General features: G+C 43.9%; 1 protein-coding gene across 1 annotated transcript in view; it reads right to left on the bottom strand.

Annotated features, from left to right (window-relative positions):
* mgat4c (mgat4 family member C) overlaps positions 1-18,376 on the bottom strand; it is a 568,633-nt gene that overhangs the window by 294,543 nt on the left and 255,714 nt on the right. Inside the window, exon 3 of the mRNA XM_034175902.1 lies at positions 3,716-3,793. The gene's annotated coding sequence lies outside the window, so the exon portion shown is untranslated. The remainder of the gene's footprint in view (positions 1-3,715; positions 3,794-18,376) is intronic.

Genomic DNA, 18,376 nt, shown 5'->3' with positions numbered 1-18,376 from the left:
AAAAGTGTGAAAAAGGCTTGCTATAAGAAATAAGAACTGCATGATTGCAGTGGGAAACAAACAAATCAAAACCTTTGACACCAAGAAATTACATGAGAGCCTGTTGTATGTCCTGGTGTACTATTATGCACAAAATGTGTCTCCACTCTATTGTCCGTCTTGCAGACAGATTTGCTTTACCCATGTAACATAATTTTGGCAGCAGAAAGTGTTGACCTTTCTCTGTTTAGGTTCTGACAGCAATCACAAAGTGGGTAAACTCTATATTCTTTTGTCATTTTATGTTCATACAGTTTTATAAATTCTGAATTGTGAAATGTTCTACTTATGTTTGTCATGCTTTGATCCTGTTTGGGTTCCTGTTTTATTCATCCCCTTTTCCTTCCATTTACTCCATTCGTGACTTTATTGTTGTTTTTATTTTTGCCACTTAATTATTTCCATTCTTGTTTGGTTCTGATTATTCGTGTTCATGTATTACTCTGTGGTCCCTGGTTTGGTCCGTTATGTATTCTTTGTTCACTCATGTATTGCATTTTCGGTTATTCATTATTCTCTCATCTCTGGCTTTATTTTCTGTCTAGCGTGTATTTTCAGTTCTGTCATTTAATGCTTTTAGCTCGGTATGCTGGAGACATGAGGTTCCTTCTCAGTTATCTTTTATTTTATTATCCTCTATGTCTTATTATTTTGATTTTTTTGGTAGTCGTGAGTTCTACTTTCTGTTACAACTCAGTTTGTGTTCAGTCTTAGTTTAGTCTATGTTTCACATTGTTTGCATTATGCTTTAGTCACAGGTCTTGCTTAGGGTTTATCTTCAGGGTTTCATATCTGATTATGTTATTTATTTATGTGTTTATCACTTATTTTGTACTGTCATTGGTCATTGCACTCCCTTTATACTTTCTTCAGTGTCAGTTCTAGTCCAGTTTCCATCATTATTATTATTGCTCTCCTATTTTCCCAGTTTGTAGATTAGTCACATTTTTGTCCCCTTTATTTTGGTCACTTTAATTATTGTCTGTTTTCAGCACAAATATGGAACTGCACAAGGTAGTTGACTGGGTTACATCCAATAAGCTAGTGTTAAATATAGTAAAGACTAATTGTATGATTACTGGCTTTAGTCATGTTATTATGAAAAATCCTGTACTAATCATTAAAATTAATAATATGAGAATAAATCAGGCACAGGAGACTAAGCTGCTGGGTGTAACGGTAGATTCTAAATTATCATGGAAAAAACTGCCTTCCAGTTTGCCAAATCCTAGCCTGCATTAAAGAACATTTTACTCATGCGTCCTGCTTGAGAGTCTGCATTTGTGTCCAGCCTTTATCTGTGCCTCACCTCCGCTCAGCCTGATAATGTTGCTAATATTATGTTTATCATCTGCCAAATGTTTTTGTGCGAATGTAGAAACAGAATCACTGCGCACAGGTAGTGGCCAAGTGGTTAGTGCACTTGGTTTCAGTGCTGAAGGTTCCAGGTTCCATGTAATGTGGCGTTGCGTCAAGAAGCGTATCTGACATAAAGCGTGTCAATTCAACGTGTTTCCACCTCATATCTGCTGTGACAACCCCAAGTGAAAACAAGGGAGCAGCGTAAGGTACTTACTTACAGAAACAAAATCACGGTGATTTCAAGAACTTTATTTTTTATTTTAAGATTTTTTTTATTTTTTGTAGTCTTGAAAGCCATTTAGTGTAACCAATAAAGGCATCACTTCTGGAAGCTGGCTAAACAAAAAGAATAAAAATCGTATTTTAAGATTTTTTTTTCTAGTTATTATCTATTACGTAAGGATGTAATAAAATCATTTGTGTTTATTCATTTGTCTGACTGTTAGCAGGATTACATCAAAACTACTGCACAAATTTTGACAAGAGTTTCACCACAGATAGATATTAGGCCATGGAAGACTCCATTCAATTTTGGAGGTGATCTGGATCAGTGTTGGTGGACATCACAAATCTCCAATTGCTGTTATTTTTAAGATATAAATTCTTATCATCTGCTCAATCTAGGACATACTCATAAAATATTCATTTCAAGGAATTTTGTCTTAAATAAGTGTGATGTAATTGCTTGACGTGAGCACAGATTGCTTCAATTTTAACATTTCTGTCTAGTTTTAAGGCATATTTTGATTATTCAGTGCCTACATATTTTTGCTAGTTGTGATAATTCTAACCAAGTATATATATATATATATATATATATATATATATATATATATACTCCACACAGAATGGCCCCAGGTGGTAAGTGATCCCACAACCTTTTTGCTGTGAGGCAGCAGTGGTAACCACTAAGCCACTGTGCTTCTGCAAATACTTATAAGAGCTTTTATATTTTTATTAACCATACAAAAATGTGTCTTACCATGAATTTGTCAAGCTGTTTCTCTGACAGCTATGTCATTTGTGACCCCTGAAAGATGTTTTTTTTTAAACATTACAAGCTTTGATTTTATTATATAAAACCAGTAACTAATGATATTAGAACATTTCAGAATATCTGTCCAAAATAAAGGAAAATGTATAGGTATGATAAGTACAAATAGCTTGGTCACTTGAGGGTTAAGCCTGTTTATCCACAGCATACTGTATCTACAGACATCTGAAATGTCACAAGGCACCTCCTTGGGGGAAACTGCTATATTATAGAGATATAAGAAGGAGACTGCCTCTAGTTTGCTGCCGAATAAAGAATCCAAAAACTAAATCTGCAAAAAAAAAAAAAAAAACAAATTCCATCCATGTCTGTCTTTCAGAAAGAGACATGAAATCACATAACCTCTGGCCTCCTCTGATGGTGGTTAAAGGAAATACGCGTAAAACATTCTACACAAATTGACTGACCTCATTTTAACTTCTGCCACAAAATAAAAAAAAGTGAAGTCAGAGGGAACATGCACTACTGGTTCACCAATTTTCCTTCATGACCATCAAACAAGAAATGTTATTTTTTTTTAGTTTTCTCAACTCCAAAATCAAAACGGAGTGGCAGTTATGTTCACAATGCCATTTGTGGATCACCTAAACCAGTTCTTATCTCCTTATTCCAGTGCTTTTATTATTTGTGTACAAAAGAAACTATTTGCGGGAAATTAAGTAAAAAAATGTCAGCACCACGAACTGGATGAGCCACCACCTCAGAAGATCAACATGGCCATAAATATGGTGGCACCTTTACAATTGTTGTGCTTGGTGACTGCCGTGTGTATCGCACAAGTGTGAAAAGCAATTAACACCACCAAAATGCAACTGTTGGCTGTCAATATTTTCCTTCCTGATAAACCCTCTGGGCAGAACCGTTGCTTCATCTGGCCAACACAAACACACATTTGCAGTTTCAATCTGTCACAGTATGAATATGGAATGAGAGGAAAAAAACCTCACATTTTGTGTGCATTTGCAGTTTCACGCAGGAATCACTGGAAAATCAAGTGCAAAAATGGCCTTCGATAAAGTCATACTTCTCATTACTGTGAGGAGAGTGGAAAACAGCTCCCCACTAAAAGCTGATTAGTCTGCATGGCTCCTATGCAGCACATCTGATTCATTTTACCTTTTCTAATGTCATTTCCCTGCAGGAGAACAGTGAGTGCAATCTCAGCCAACATCTCTGATCAATGCGTGAGCAGTGTAATTTGCCACAAACACTTTTTCATGGAAAAAGAAAAGAGAAAAGACCAAAATAATTATCATTTACCTTGTAAAAATCAGATGTGTTTGCAGGAGAAACCAGAGACCTGGATGGAATACAGGAGCAAATCGGGCCCAGCTGTACCTGGAAACCAAAGAGAAAGAACACAAAATGATTTCCCGTCACAGCTGTAGGGTGTTTGTGATGCATCATGTGGAGAACAGACATCAGGTCAGATCTGGGAGGACACGCTGGTGCAATTTGTCTCAGCATCCACCACAGATCATTCAAATATGGACCGCAAAACCTCTCCTGAAATATTATGAGGTGACTGTTACCTCAGTCCATTTAAGTTTCGTAACTTAAATAGTCAACAATCCATCTCATTTTAAGTAAAATAAATTAAATTAATTAATGTTAGGTGGAAGCAAATCTATCTATAAAGCAAGAAATGTCTGTGTGAGTATGTTGCTCACATATCTCTCTCAGCTTTCAGATATGGCTTGAGCATGGCACAAAATTTGTTCTGAAAATTTGGGGGATTAATTTTCAAAACTTTGATTTTGACAATAAACCTTTATTTCGACATTGTAACATTAGTACTTCCAAGATGGAGCCCTTCGTGGCATCTCTGTCTTGTAAAACCTTGGTTTGCTTACAGATTTCCATCTAAATTTGTTTCCATGTTGTTTATTTCACCATATAAAGCCACTAACTATATATATATATATATATATATATATATATATATATATATATATATATATATATATATATATATATATATATACACAGTTGTATGTAAAAGTTTGAGCACCCCAACAGAAAAAAAATACATCAATATTTAGTAGATCCTCCTTTTGCAGAAATAAAAGCCTCTAAATGCTTGCTATAGGTTCCAGTGAGAGTCTGGATTCTGGTTGAACGTATTTCGGACCATTCTTCTTGACAAAACATCTCAGGTTTGTTGGTTTCCGAGCATGGACAGCCCGCTTAAAATCACACCACAGATTTTCAATAATATTCAGGTTTGGGGACTTAGATGGCCATTCCAGAACGTTGTACTTGTTCCTCTGCATTAATGCCTTAGCAGATTTTGAGCAGTGTTTGGGGTCATTGACTTGTTGAAAGATCCAGCCCCTGTGCAACTTCAACTTTATCACTGATTCATGAACACTGTTCTCAAGTATCTGCTGATACTGACTGGAATCCATGTGATTCCCAGTACCTGCACTGGCCACACAGCCACAGAGCATGATGGAACCACCTCCAAATTTTACTGTTGGTAGCAAGCATTTTTCATGGAATGCTGTGTCCTTTTTTCAGCCATGCATACCGCCCCTTGTTATGTCAAAATAACTCAATTTTAGTTGCATCAGTCCACAGCACCTTAATCCAAAATGAAGTTGGCTTATCCAAATGTGCTATAGCATACCTCAATCGACTCTGTTTGTGGCGTGTATGCAGAAAAGGATTCCTCTGCATTACAGCATCATACAGCATCTCTTTGTGCAAAGTGTGCTGTATAGTTGAATGATGCACAGAGACACTATCTGCAGCAAGATCATGTTGTAGGTCTTTGGAGTAGGTCTGTGGGTTGACTATGACTGTTCTCACCATCCTTTGCTTCATTTTATGTGAGATTTTTCTTGGCCTGCCACTTCGGGCCTTAACTAGTACTGTGCCTGCAGCCTTCTATTTTGTCACTATGTTCCTCACCGTGGAAACTGACAGCCGAAATCTCTGAGATAGCTTTTTGTATCCTTCCTCTAAACCATGATGTTGAACAATCTTTGTTTTCAGGTCATTTGAGAGGTGTTTTAGAGGCTCCGATGTTGCCACTCATTACAAGAGATGCAAAGAGGGGAAACATTTGCAAATGGCTACCTTAAATACCCTTTCTCATGATTGGATTCACCTGTGTAAGGAGGTCAAGGGTCAATGAGCTTATAAACCAAATTTGTGTTCCAATAATTAGTATGAAATGTATTCAAATCAATAAAATGACTAGGGTGCCCAAATTTATGCACCTGCCTCATTTTGGTTAAATAATTATTGCACACTTTCTGTAAATACTATAAACTTCATTTCACTTCCCAAATACGTATCAGTTGTTTGTCTGCTATGTGATATATTTAACTGAAATTTCTGATCCAGACAACCAATGATTTATAAAGGAGAATCATGAAAATGATCAGGGATGCCAAAGATTTTGAGTACAACTGTATTCCTTCTTTCAGGCCTTACAACTAATTTCCTTCAGCTTTTATTCTTTAACATATAAACCATTCAAAAAATTATGAGATATAGTTTGTAAAATAAAATAATTTGATGGAACCTTAAAGCACTGTGCTAAATACTGTACAGGTATATTCACGAGTTATGATTTTTTTATTATTTATATTACAACTGGTGGTATTTGAAAGTGCTGCATTCTGGTGATGGCATTTCACAACACTATTTAAAATTCAATAGGTTTGGTGGTGGTATTAGGCATTATTATGCAGTACTGATCTGGTAATGGTCTTTTGTTACTTAATTTTTTTAGCTCCCAATTTTCTATAGGAATACAAACTTCCTACGGGCATTCTGTGGAGGTGGTACTTAAGTTACTGGACAGGATTTTTTTTTTTTTAAGTGCTGGTAACTGAGCAGTTTAGAAAAACTAAGCAAGTCCACAATAAGACAGAAAAGCGCACTTTAAAAAAAAAACAACAAAAAACTAAATTTTATATATATATATATATATATATATATATATATATATATATGAGGTCTATTAGAAAAGTATCCGACCATATGGATTTGAATCACATGTGATTGCGTCAGACAAGCTTGAACCCTCGTGCGCATGCGTGAGTTTTTCCATGCCTGTCGGTTGCGTCATTCGCCTGTGAGCTTTGAGTGAGGAGTGGTCCAGCCCCCTCATCGTCGTGTCATTGTCAGGAAATGGTGGAATGATTTGGGCTTTTTTCCCATCAGAATTTTTTCAGAAACTGTTAGAGACTGGCAGCTGGAAACCATTAGAAAAATTTATCTGGCTTTCAGTGAAAATGTTACAGGCTTGGTAGAGAATAAGGAGTGTTACTGTCACTTTAAGGACGGCCCCCAGCGGCTGTGGGGCGCGCCGCGCTCCGAAGCCGCCATCAACAGGCTGAACGACCATTTCATTTCTAAACGGATGGCTGTATGGATCCATGACCATCGTGTGCCATTTCTCTGGTTATCACAAGAGCTGGACATCAACCATTTTCCGGCAGATTTCACTTTTAACAAGAGATTTTGTCATGGAAAGCCGAGCGGAGGCTTCGCGCATCACGATGGATTCGCTACTGGAGCGAGACAAAACCACTTCCGTTTTGGTCTCACAGGACGGCTTTGAGATGGCGTTCAGACAGCTGTCGGTGGTTTTTCCATCGAGTGATTATCTGAGAAATTGTGGATGTGCCAGGACATGCCAGAACATGTCCCGTGAGGCTTCATCACGGCGTTGCTGTGCGCCATGCGACATGGCCGCGACGCGCGAAGCCTCCGCTCCTCTTTCCATGACAAAAACTCCTGTAACAGTGGAATGTGCCATTCATTTCCAAACTGGATGCTGTTGTTTTATCCAGGACGTCGTCTGACTAGCACAGGAATTGTGAAAAGATGTGGACATCAGCACTTTTTCGGCACATTGAGACAGAAGTGCGGAGGAATTCCACGCGGAAAGGTCGGATACTTTTCTAACAGACCTCGTATATATATATATATATATATATATATATATACGAGGTCTCTTAGATAATAAACCGACCCTTTTATTTTTTTTTTTAACTATATGGATTTGAATGACATGCGATTACACCAATCATGCTTGAACCCTCGTGCGCATGTGTGAGTTTTTTCACGCGTGTCGGTGACGTCATTTCCCTGTGGGCAGGCCTTGAGTGAGATGTGGTCCCGCCCTCTCGGCTGAATTCCTTTGTTTCACACGCTGCTCGAGACGGCGCGCGTTGCTTTATCAAAATTTTTTCTGGACCTGTGAGGAATATCCGAGTGGACACTATTCGAGAAATTAAGCTGGTTTTCTGTGAAAAGTTTAACGGCTGATGAGAGATTATGGGGTGTTTCTGTCGGTGTAAGGACTTCCCACGGAGTGGGACGTCCTGCAGCGCTTCCAGGCGCTGTCGTCGGCCTGTTTAGAGCTGAAAACATCCTAATTTAAGGCTTAATTCACCCAGGACATCGTGAGAGAACAGAGAAGATTCAGAAGAGGCCGGCATGAGGAATTTATGCGGACATTCCACTGTTTAAGGACATTTTTTTAATGAAAGACGTACGCGCAAATTCGCCGAGTTGTTTCCGTGACGACTCGGCAAATCTGTGTGCGCCGCGACAGGAAAAACACCTCCGTGTTGAAAACCATTTGTAGAATTCAGGCGGCTTTTAATGGCTTTCAACAAGTGAGTAACTGAGAAATTGTTTAACAGCTTGGGCATGTTCCAACTTGCCCGTTAAGATTTCCAATGGAGGTGTTTTTCCTGCCGCAACCCCCCGCGGTCGGGTCCAGCCCGACATGCGACTCTGCCCGCACGTTCTTTCATTACAAAATGACCGTTAACAATGGAATGTCTGAATAAACTCCTCATGCCGACTTCTTCTGAAAGTTCTCTGTTCTCTGACGACTTACTGCGTCAACAGAGCCTGAAATGTGGAAGTTTTCAACTTGAAACGGCGAGACGCTGCCGCCTCGAAGCGCAGATCGCTGTCAGGCGCCGTGGGCCGTCCTTAAAGCGACACTACCAGACCAAAATCTCTCATCAGCCGTTAAAATTTTTACTGAAAACCAGCTGAATTTATTGAATGGTGTCCACTCAGTTGTGCCTTACAGTTTTGAAAAACATTTTATCAAACAAAGCAACAGTCTCTGAGCCATTCCTAAACAATGAAAAAAATCGACAAGCGGGTGGACGACTCCTCACTCAAAGACTGCCCACAGGCGAATGACGTAACCGACAGGCGTGAAAAAACTCTCGCATGCCCACGAGGGTTCAAGCATGTCTGATGTAATCACACGTGATTCAAATCCATATGGTTTTTGAAAAAATAATAAGGTCGGATACTTTTCTAATAGACCTCGTATATATATATATATATATATATATATAGTGCACATAATGAGGTTTCAGTGGTGAGCACAACTAACCTAAAAGTTAGCTTCAACACCTGCTAATTCGCAAACTGAAGCCAACTGTGACAACAGAGAACTGATGAACAGCAAAAACACTGAGCTGAATCTACCAATAACCACAAACTTCTAAATTTGACAACATGAATATACAACCCCAATTCCAATGAAGTTGGGACGTTGTGTGAAATGTAAATAAAGACAGAATACAGTGATCTGCAAATCCTCTTCAACCTATATTCAATTGAATACACCACAAAGACAAGATATTTAATGTTCAAACTGATAGACTTTTTTTTTTTTTTGTGCAAATATTTGCTCATTTTGAAATGGATGCCTGCAACACGTTTCAAAAAAAGTTGGGACGGGGCAACAAAAGACTGGGAAAGTTGATGAATGCTCAAAGAACAGCTAATTGGAAACAGATGAGTGTCATGACTGGGTATCAAAGGAGCATCCCCAAAAGGCTCAGGCATTCACAAGCAAAGATGGGGCGAGGATCACCACTTTGTGCACAACTACATGAAAAAACAGTCCAACAGTTTAAGAACAATGTTTCTCAACGTTCAATTACAAGGAATTTAGGGATTCCATCTTCTACAGTCCATAATATAATCAGAACATTTAGAGAATCTGGAGAACTTTCTACACGTAAGTGCCAAGGCTGAAAACCAACATTGAATGCCCGTGACCTTTGATCCCTCAGGTGGCACTGCATTAAAGACCAACATCATTGGGTAAAGATTCTTATCGTGTGGGCTCAGGAACACTTCAGAAAACCACTGTCAGTTAACACAGTTTGTCGCTACATCTACAAGTGCAAGTTAAAACTCTACCATGCAAAGCAAAAGCCATACATCAACAACATTGCCACCTTCTCTGGGCCTGAGCTCATTTGAAATGGACAGACGCAAAGTGGAAAAGTGTGCTGTGGTCTGATGAGTCCACATTTCAAAATGTTTTTGGAAATCATGGACGTCATGTGCTCCGGACAAAAGAGGACCATCCAGATTGTTACCAGTGCAAAGTTCAAAAGCCAGCATCTGTGATGGTATGGGGGTGTGTTAGTGCCCATGGCATGGGCAACTTACACATCTGTGATGGTATGGGGGTGTGTTAGTGCCCATGGCATGGGCAACTTACACATCTGTGATGGTATGGGGGTGTGTTAGTGCCCATGGCATGGGCAACTTACACATCTGTGATGGCACCATCAATGGTGAAAGGCACATCCAGGTTTTGGAGCAGCACATGCTGCCATCCAAGCAACATCTTTTTCAGGGCCGTCCCTGTTTATTTCAGCAAGACAATGGCAAGCCACATTCTGCATGTGTCACAACAGCGTGGCTTCCTAGTAAAAGAGTGCGGGTACTAGACTGGTCTGCCTGCAGTCCAGACCTGTTGCCCATTGAAAATGTGTGGTGCAATATGAAGTGCAAACACTTACTGAGTGTTGTTAGAAGGAAAAGTGATGTAACACAATGGTAAACATACCACTGTCCCAGCTTTTTTGAAACGTGTTGCAGGCATCCATTTCAAAATTAGCAAAAATTTGCACAAAAACAATAAAGTTTATCAATTTGAACATTAAATATCTTGTCTTTGTGGTGTATTCGACTGAATATAGTTTGAAGAGGATTTGCAAATCATTGTATTCTGTTTTTTTAATTTACATTTTACACAACGTCCCAGCTTCATTGGAACTGGCATTTTTTTTTCTCTAAAACCCTAAAAAAAAGACCTAAAGAGTAAAAATGTTGTTATGCTGAAGCATAAACATAGAGGTTCCCAAAAAAGGTGTTGTGTGTCAAGATCAGATGATGATCCATATGCACATAAATAATGAAGTTAAAAAGTTGTTTGCATTCAATATAGTTTAGAAAATCACAAGCATGAAAAATAATTTTAATAACCTAATTCATGCATTTAAGCTGGTTTGACCTCCTGCTTCTCCATCTCCTTAAAGCATTGCATGCTACATATTTGTTCAGTGTCAATTTCGCTTTCTGGATTAGTGTATAAGGTCCAAAAGTTATTTTGTATGGAATTTTGAGGTAAAAAATGAATTTCATCCATTTTGGAATAAGGTTGTAATGTAATAAAATGTGTAAAAGTGAAGCGCTGTGAATACTTTCCAGATGCACCCCACATTCCTTTCATTCAAATGAGCTGTAATTTTGAAACACATTTCAAAAATAAATCGGCATTATAATGCTTGGATTTCAGGAAACGTTTGGAGCTGTGGCTTTGTTGGTTAAAGCAGACTCCCTACAAACCTATGCCTAACTGCTTCTTTCAAAATTAATATTTGTATTATAATGCTCATTTAATCCACATTAAACTCTGGTGTGGAATCAGAGTAAGGAAAAGTACAGCATCTGTGCAAGATACTTGAAAATATTAATCTCCACAGCAGCAGTCAGGGTACTTCTGCAAATTAAAATTCTGAGGATATAGCACATTCAGTGTTGATAACAAGCGGTCCCTTCCTCAGGAAAGAAAGAATAAACAACACTGTGAATTTGGCATACAAAACACTGTATATTCAAAGATTTTAGGGTGAAAGTTAACTCAGTCAGTTTTTGTCACTCAGTAATCGTCCACTTCATATTTAGGTAAACACTGAGGGTGGGAAGAAATATTGATATCATCCTAGCCTGAGCAAGTCCCTTTAGACTATCCCTTGTTTTCATTTGCGGTTGCCACAGCCAAGCTGAAGTGGATCTACATGTTGATTTGGAATAATTTGATGCCAGATGCCCTTACTGGTTCAACTCCATATTGGAGAATGGAGCAGGGGTGGGGTTTGAACTGCGAACCTTCCGCACTGGCAACAAGCACATATAATACCTTGGTACCATCCCATAAGTTTTGTAAATGCCATCTATTTTTTTTAAATGACCCTGTGAATAATTACTGCTGCAATGGTATTCTAATACTACTACCACCACCACCACTATGAATTATTATTACAAGTGTTATTATTATTATTATTATTACAGCCAAGTGGCCTCTGGGGAGAGCTGACATTTGCCATTTGGTATGCTTATGTATTGGGTCAAGGATGAAAAATACAGAAAGTTGATAGGACTAATATTTTTGGAGAAAATATTAGCTAACAACAGTGAATAATGGATGTTGTTGTTGTGTGGGCCGCTGAAGAGGAGGTACTGCTGGCCCACCACCACAAGATGGCGCCCTGCTTGAAGTGCGGGCTTCAAGCACGAGAGGGCGTCGGAGCGACCGGGAGTGACAGCTGTCACTCATCATCCGTACCAGCTGTCACTCATCCACTACTCATCACCACCACCATAAAGGCCGGACTGCAACTCCACCTCCCCGCCGAGAAATCAGCTACCATTCAGGTAACTTCTCTGCTAACTTAAAACTGAATAATAGTCTGAACTCTTTTGCAGCAGTTTTCCTGTGGTGTTTGCCTTATCTGCGGTATTGGCGTTTGGTGTGGACTGTGTGTGATTGGAGGTGGAGGTTTTCCCTCCTAACTGTATACAGACTGTGGGATTACTGAGTGTGCGAACTCACACTCATCAGTACTGTCTCTGTTCCCTGCCAGCAGTACCGGGTCTGACTGCTGAAGACAACGGCCACCTGGGGCGCAGGGCTCAGCGGCTCCGGTGTTCTTCAGCTCCGTTGGTGGTTGAAGCTGTGTGGGATCCGGCTCTTCTCTCACCACGCGTCTTCTATCGTCGAGCCTGCCCACACGTCACCTGGTGTATAATTGACAGTCCACCATATTGTTATTGTCTGTACGTCGTTGTGCGATTCACAACATTAAATTGTTACTTTTGGCTTATCCATTGTCCGTTCATTAACGCCCCCTGTTGTGGGTCCGTATCACGACACTTTCACAACAGGATTTCTCGGCCAGTGTCATGGATCCCGAGGGGCGTCAACCATCGCTTGAACAGCTAATGGAAGAGCGAGGTGCACAGGCGCCAGCAGGAGGCGTGTTGGGTGAGCTGCAGCACATCTTAACCGCCTTTACCGCTCGGTTGGACTTAGTTACCGAGCAGAGCATTATTCTCAATCGTAGGATGGAGGCTCTCACCGCCCAGGTGGAAGCGCATGCTCAGGGTGCTGCTGCAGCACCTCCTCCTGCTGACCGTGTGCCAGAGACAGACATTCTGCTGGTCGTTCAACGAACCCTCCCACCTTCCCCTGAAGCATACATAAGCCCTCCGGAGCCGTACGGAGGCTGTGTGGAGACGTGCGCGGACCTCTTGATGCAGTGCTCGCTCGTCTTTTCACAGCGTCCCGTCTTGTACGCGTCAGACACTAGCCGGGTGGCTTACGTTATAAATTTGCTTCGAGGAGAGGCACGCGCCTGGGCTACGGCGCTCTGGGAGCAGAATTCACGGCTCCTAACGGTTTACACTGAGTTTGTGAGGGAGTTCCGACAGGTGTTCGACCACCCTCATAGAGGCGAGACCGCTTCAAGCGTGCTGCTGTCGATACGGCAGGGGCGTCGGAACGCAGCGAAGTATGCAGTCGACTTCCGCATCGCGGCAGCGCGAGCCGGCTGGAATGCTGTTGTGCTCCACGCCGCCTTTGTAAACGGACTGTCTCTGGTCCTTAAGGAGCACCTGGTGGCGAAGGACGAGCCGCGGGATTTAGATGGGCTTATCGACCTGGTTATACGGTTAGACAACCGATTAACAGAACACCGATGGGAGCGAGACGAAGGGCGTGGTCAGGCACAAGCCGTCCCTCTTCCTCCCGGGTCCGAAAGGGAGCCGACTTCCCCACGCTCCGCTGCCAGGGCTCTCCACGTGACGACAGCTCCCCCTGCTGACGTTGCTAGGGAGCATGGCCAAAGAGCGATCAGATCAGAGACAAAGGAGGCTGATCCGTGGAGAGTGTTTTCTCTGCAGCTCTACCGAGCACACACAGAGAGAATGCCGCAAACGGTCAAAACAGCAGCACTCGTCCTTAGAGACTGGGCTAAGGGTGGGTCACAACATCCACGTGGGGAGACCCCGACGATCTGCACGTATCCCAGTCATGATCCTGAGTGGGGATCTAACCCTTCACGCCCCAGCACTGGTGGACATGGGGTCGGAGGGGAATCTGCTGGATAGCAGATGGGCAAAGGAGGTTGGGCTCCCTCTAGTGGCCTTACCGTCACCATTGTCGGTGCGGGCACTAGATGGCACCCTTCTTCCACTAATCACACACCAGACACAGCCAGTGACATTGGTGGTGTCTGGGAATCACAGGGAGGAGATTGTGTTTTATGTAACACCTTCTACCTCCCGAGTGATTTTGGGTTTTCCATGGGTGTTAAAACACAATCCCCGGATTGATTGGCTGTCTGGGGTTGTGGTTCAGTGGAGCGAAACCTGCCACCGGGAATGTCTCGGATCCTCGGTTCCACCCGGTCTGACAGCTAAGGAGGAGGTTTTAGTCCCCCCCAATCTGGCGGCGGTGCCAGCCGAGTACCACGACCTTGCTGACGTCTTCAGCAAGGATCTGGCACTCACGCTGCCCCCGCACCGTCCGTACGATTGTGCCATTGATTTGATACCGGGCGCTGAGTACCCGTCCAGCAGGCTGTACAACCTCTCACATCCGGAACGCAAATCAATGGAGACCTACATCCGGGACTCGTTAGCTGCCGGGTTGATCCACCTCCCCGATGGGTGCTGGTTTCTTTTTTGTGGGCAAGAAGGACGGCGAACTCCATCCATGCATTGATTACAGAGGGCTGAACGAGATCACGGTTCGCAACCGATACCCGTTACCTCTGTTGGATTCAGTGTTCACGCCCCTGCATGGAGCCCAAATTTTCACGAAATTGGATCTTAGGAATGCTTATCACCTGGTTCGGATCCGGGAGGGAGATGAGTGGAAGACGGCATTTAACACCCCGTTAGGTCACTTTGAGTACCTGGTCATGCCGTTCGGCCTCACCAATGCGCCCGCGACATTCCAAGCATTGGTTAATGACGTCTTGTGGGACTTCCTGCATCGGTTTGTCTTCGTATATCTAGACGATATACTCATCTTTTCTCCGGATCCTGAGACCCATGTCAAGCATGTACGTCAGGTCCTACAGCGGTTGTTGGAGAACCGGCTGTTTGTGAAGGGTGAGAAGTGTGAGTTTCACCGCACTTCTTTGTCTTTCCTGGGGTTCATAATCTCTTCCAACTCCGTCACCCCTGATCCGGCCAAGGTTGCGGCGGTGAGAGATTGGCCCCAACCAACGAACCGTAGGAAACTACAACAGTTCCTCGGTTTTGCAAATTTCTACCGGAGGTTCATCAAGGGCTACAGTCAGGTAGTTAGCCCCCTGACAGCCCTGACCTCCACAAAAGTCCCCTTCACCTGGTCGGATCGGTGCGAAGCTGCGTTTAGGGAGTTGAAACGCCGGTTCTCGACTGCACCGGTTCTGGTGCAGCCCGATCCCAAGCGCCAGTTCGCAGTTGAAGTGGACGCCTCTGACTCAGGGATAGGAGCCGTGCTATCTCAGAGCGGGGAGTTCAACAAGGTTCTCCATCCATGTGCCTACTTTTCCCGCAGGTTGACCCCAGCTGAACGGAACTATGACGTCGGCAATCGGGAACTTCTTGCGGTGAAGGAGGCTCTTGAGGAGTGGAGACACCTGTTGGAGGCAGCATCAGTACCATTTACGGTTTTCACGGACCATCGGAACCTGGAGTACATCCAGACCGCAAAGCGTCTGAACCCCAGGCAAGCCCGCTGGTCGCTGTTCTTCGGGCGTTTTGACTTCCGGCTCACCTACTGCCCCGGGACAAAAAAACAACGATCTGACGCCCTGTCCCGGGTGCATGAAGAGGAGGTCAAGACCGAGCCGTCAGACCCCCCTGACACCATCATCCCCGAGTCCACTGTCGTGGCCACCCTTACCTGGATGTGGAGACACGGAGCCCGGACAAGTTGTACATCCCACCAGAGGCCAGGGCTGCGGTCCTTGACATCTGTCACGGTTCCAAGCTCTCCTGTCATCCAGGGGTGCGAAGGACCGTGGCAGTGGTCCGGCAGCGCTTCTGGTGGGCATCTATGGAAGCCGACGTCCGGGAGTATGTCCAGGCCTGCACCACCTGTGCCAGGGGCAAAGCTGACCACCACAAGGCCCAAGGCCTCCTCCAGCCTCTGCCCGTGCCTCGTCGCCCCTGGTCTCATATTGGCCTGGACTTTGTCACGGGCCTCCCGCCGTCCCAGGGCAACACCACCATCTTAATGATAGTGGACCGGTTCTCCAAGGTGGCCCACTTCGTGGCCCTCCCGAACCTCCCGACGGCCCAGGAGACTGCAGACCTCCTGGTCCACCACGTCGTGCGTCTGCATGGGATTCCATCAGACATTGTCTCGGATCGTGGTCCTCAGTTCTCCTCCCAGGTCTGGAGGAGTTTCTGCAGGGAACTGGGGGCCACCGTCAGTCTCTCGTCTGGGTACCACCCCCAGACAAATGGGCAGGCAGAGCGGACGAACCAGGAACTGGAGCAGGCCCTCCGCTGCGTGACCTCCGCGCACCCGACGGCCTGGAGTGACCATCTGGCCTGGATCGAGTACGCTCATAATAGCCAAGTCTCATCTGCCACCGGCCTCTCCCCGTTTGAGGTGTGTTTGGGGTACCAGCCCCCATTGTTTCCGCTAGTGGAGGGAGAGATCAGGGTGCCCTCGGTCCAGGCCCATCTGAGGAAGTGCCGTCGGGTGTGGCGTACCGCCCGCTCTGCCCTGCTCAGAGCCCGGACGAGGGCTAAGGCCCATGCAGACCGCCGGCGTTCCCCGGCCCCTGCATACCAGCCCGGGCAGGAGGTCTGGCTATCCACTAAGGACATCCCCCTGCAGGTGGAATCCCACAAACTAAAGGACAGGTACATCGGACTATATAAAAAATTGATTGATTGATTGATTGATTGATTTCCCATACTCAAAGTCCTCAGTCCGGCCGCAGTGAAGCTGAAGCTGCCAGCTTCACTGCGGATACACCCCGTGTTTCATGTGTCAAGACTCAAGCCCTGCTATACCTCACCACTGTGTGCCCCGGGACCAGCGCCGCCTCCTGCCCGGATCGATGGGGAGCCCGCGTGGACAGTACGCCGGCTCCTGGACATCCGTCGAAAGGGCCGGGGGTTTCAGTATCTGGTGGACTTGGGAGGGTTATGGCCCCGAAGAGCGCTCCTGGGTGAAGAGGAGCTTCATCCTGGACCCGGCCCTCCTGGCCGACTTCTACACCCGTCACCCGGACAAGCCTGGTCGGGCGCCAGGAGGCGCCCGTTCTCTGCTCTGCTCTGTTCTCTGCCAGCAGTACTGGGTCTGACTGCTGAAGACAGCAGCCACCTGGGGTGCAGGGCTTGGCGGCTCCGGTGTTCTTCAGCTCCGTTGGTGGTGGAAGCTGTGTGGGATCCGGCTCTTCTCTCGCCAGGCGTCTTCTATCGTCGAGCCTGCCCACACGTCACCTGGTGTATAATTGACAGTCCACCATATTGTTATTGTCTGTACGTCGTTGTGCGATTCACAACATTAAATTGTTACTTTTGGCTTATCCATTGTCCGTTCATTAACGCCCCCTGTTGTGGGTCCGTGTCACGACACTTTCACAACAGTTGTGCTGCAATGCACCATGGACGTTTGGGGTTTTATATGTTGTTATTGTCGTTCATGTTAGTTTAACAGTGTTGTTAGTGCTATTGACGTATTGTGTTTTTGTTGTTCAATTGGTTTAGTCAGTTTAATTATGTGTCATGTTGCAGTTACCACGACTGGGTTAAATCATGTTGCTGTTACCATGAGTGAAAAGTGTAGTGTATTTGATGTCTTCTGACACATCTGTGTTTGTTGTTTGTGGGTGTGTAAAATTAAAAGCACCTGCTTGCAGCAGAATGCAAGAAAGACAAATCATAGTATGTACAACTTTGAATACGGACAAAGTGTGGAGACCTGACATTTTCCTGTTTGGTATGCTTATGTACTTTGGGTCAAGGATGAATGCCACTAAAAGAGACCATTGATAGGAATTATATTTTTAGAGAAACTACGGCTAGTAGCTAACAACACTGAACAATGTTGTTGTCCATTCGGCTGCTCCCAATTCATTCGGGGTCGCCACAGTAAATACTACTAGATCTGCATTGGTATTTGGCACAAGTTTTACGCAGGATGCCCTTCCTGACACAACTCCAGTTCTGCCTGGAGAAACACACACAGCCGCTGATGTTCCAAAGAGGTCTCCCATCCAAGTACTAACTGGACTCTCAGGCCATTCCAGCAGGGGGCAGTAAATCATCTACATCTTAAAAGCATGTGTGCATGATTTTATTTAGTAAGTTTAAAATATATTATAATTGTAAATATGTTAAAAATACATGGATGATACAAGAAAGTGAAAACATTTATTTCCATTGTGGTCCATTTAAAAATCATGTGACAAAACAGAAGTATTAATAATAATAAGTATATGATAAAAATAACCTAAACAATTTATAAATACATTAAGACAGTAAATCCACATTCAAAGATGATGTAATTAACAGGAAATAAAAGGGTTGAGTTGTTCTTCTAAAAACTGTTGA

Source organism: Thalassophryne amazonica, chromosome 8 (assembly GCF_902500255.1).
Source record: "Thalassophryne amazonica chromosome 8, fThaAma1.1, whole genome shotgun sequence".
NCBI lineage: Eukaryota > Metazoa > Chordata > Actinopteri > Batrachoidiformes > Batrachoididae > Thalassophryne > Thalassophryne amazonica.
The sequence above is the reverse complement of the archived record's forward strand: the minus strand, read 5'-3'. Positions and strand labels throughout refer to the sequence as shown.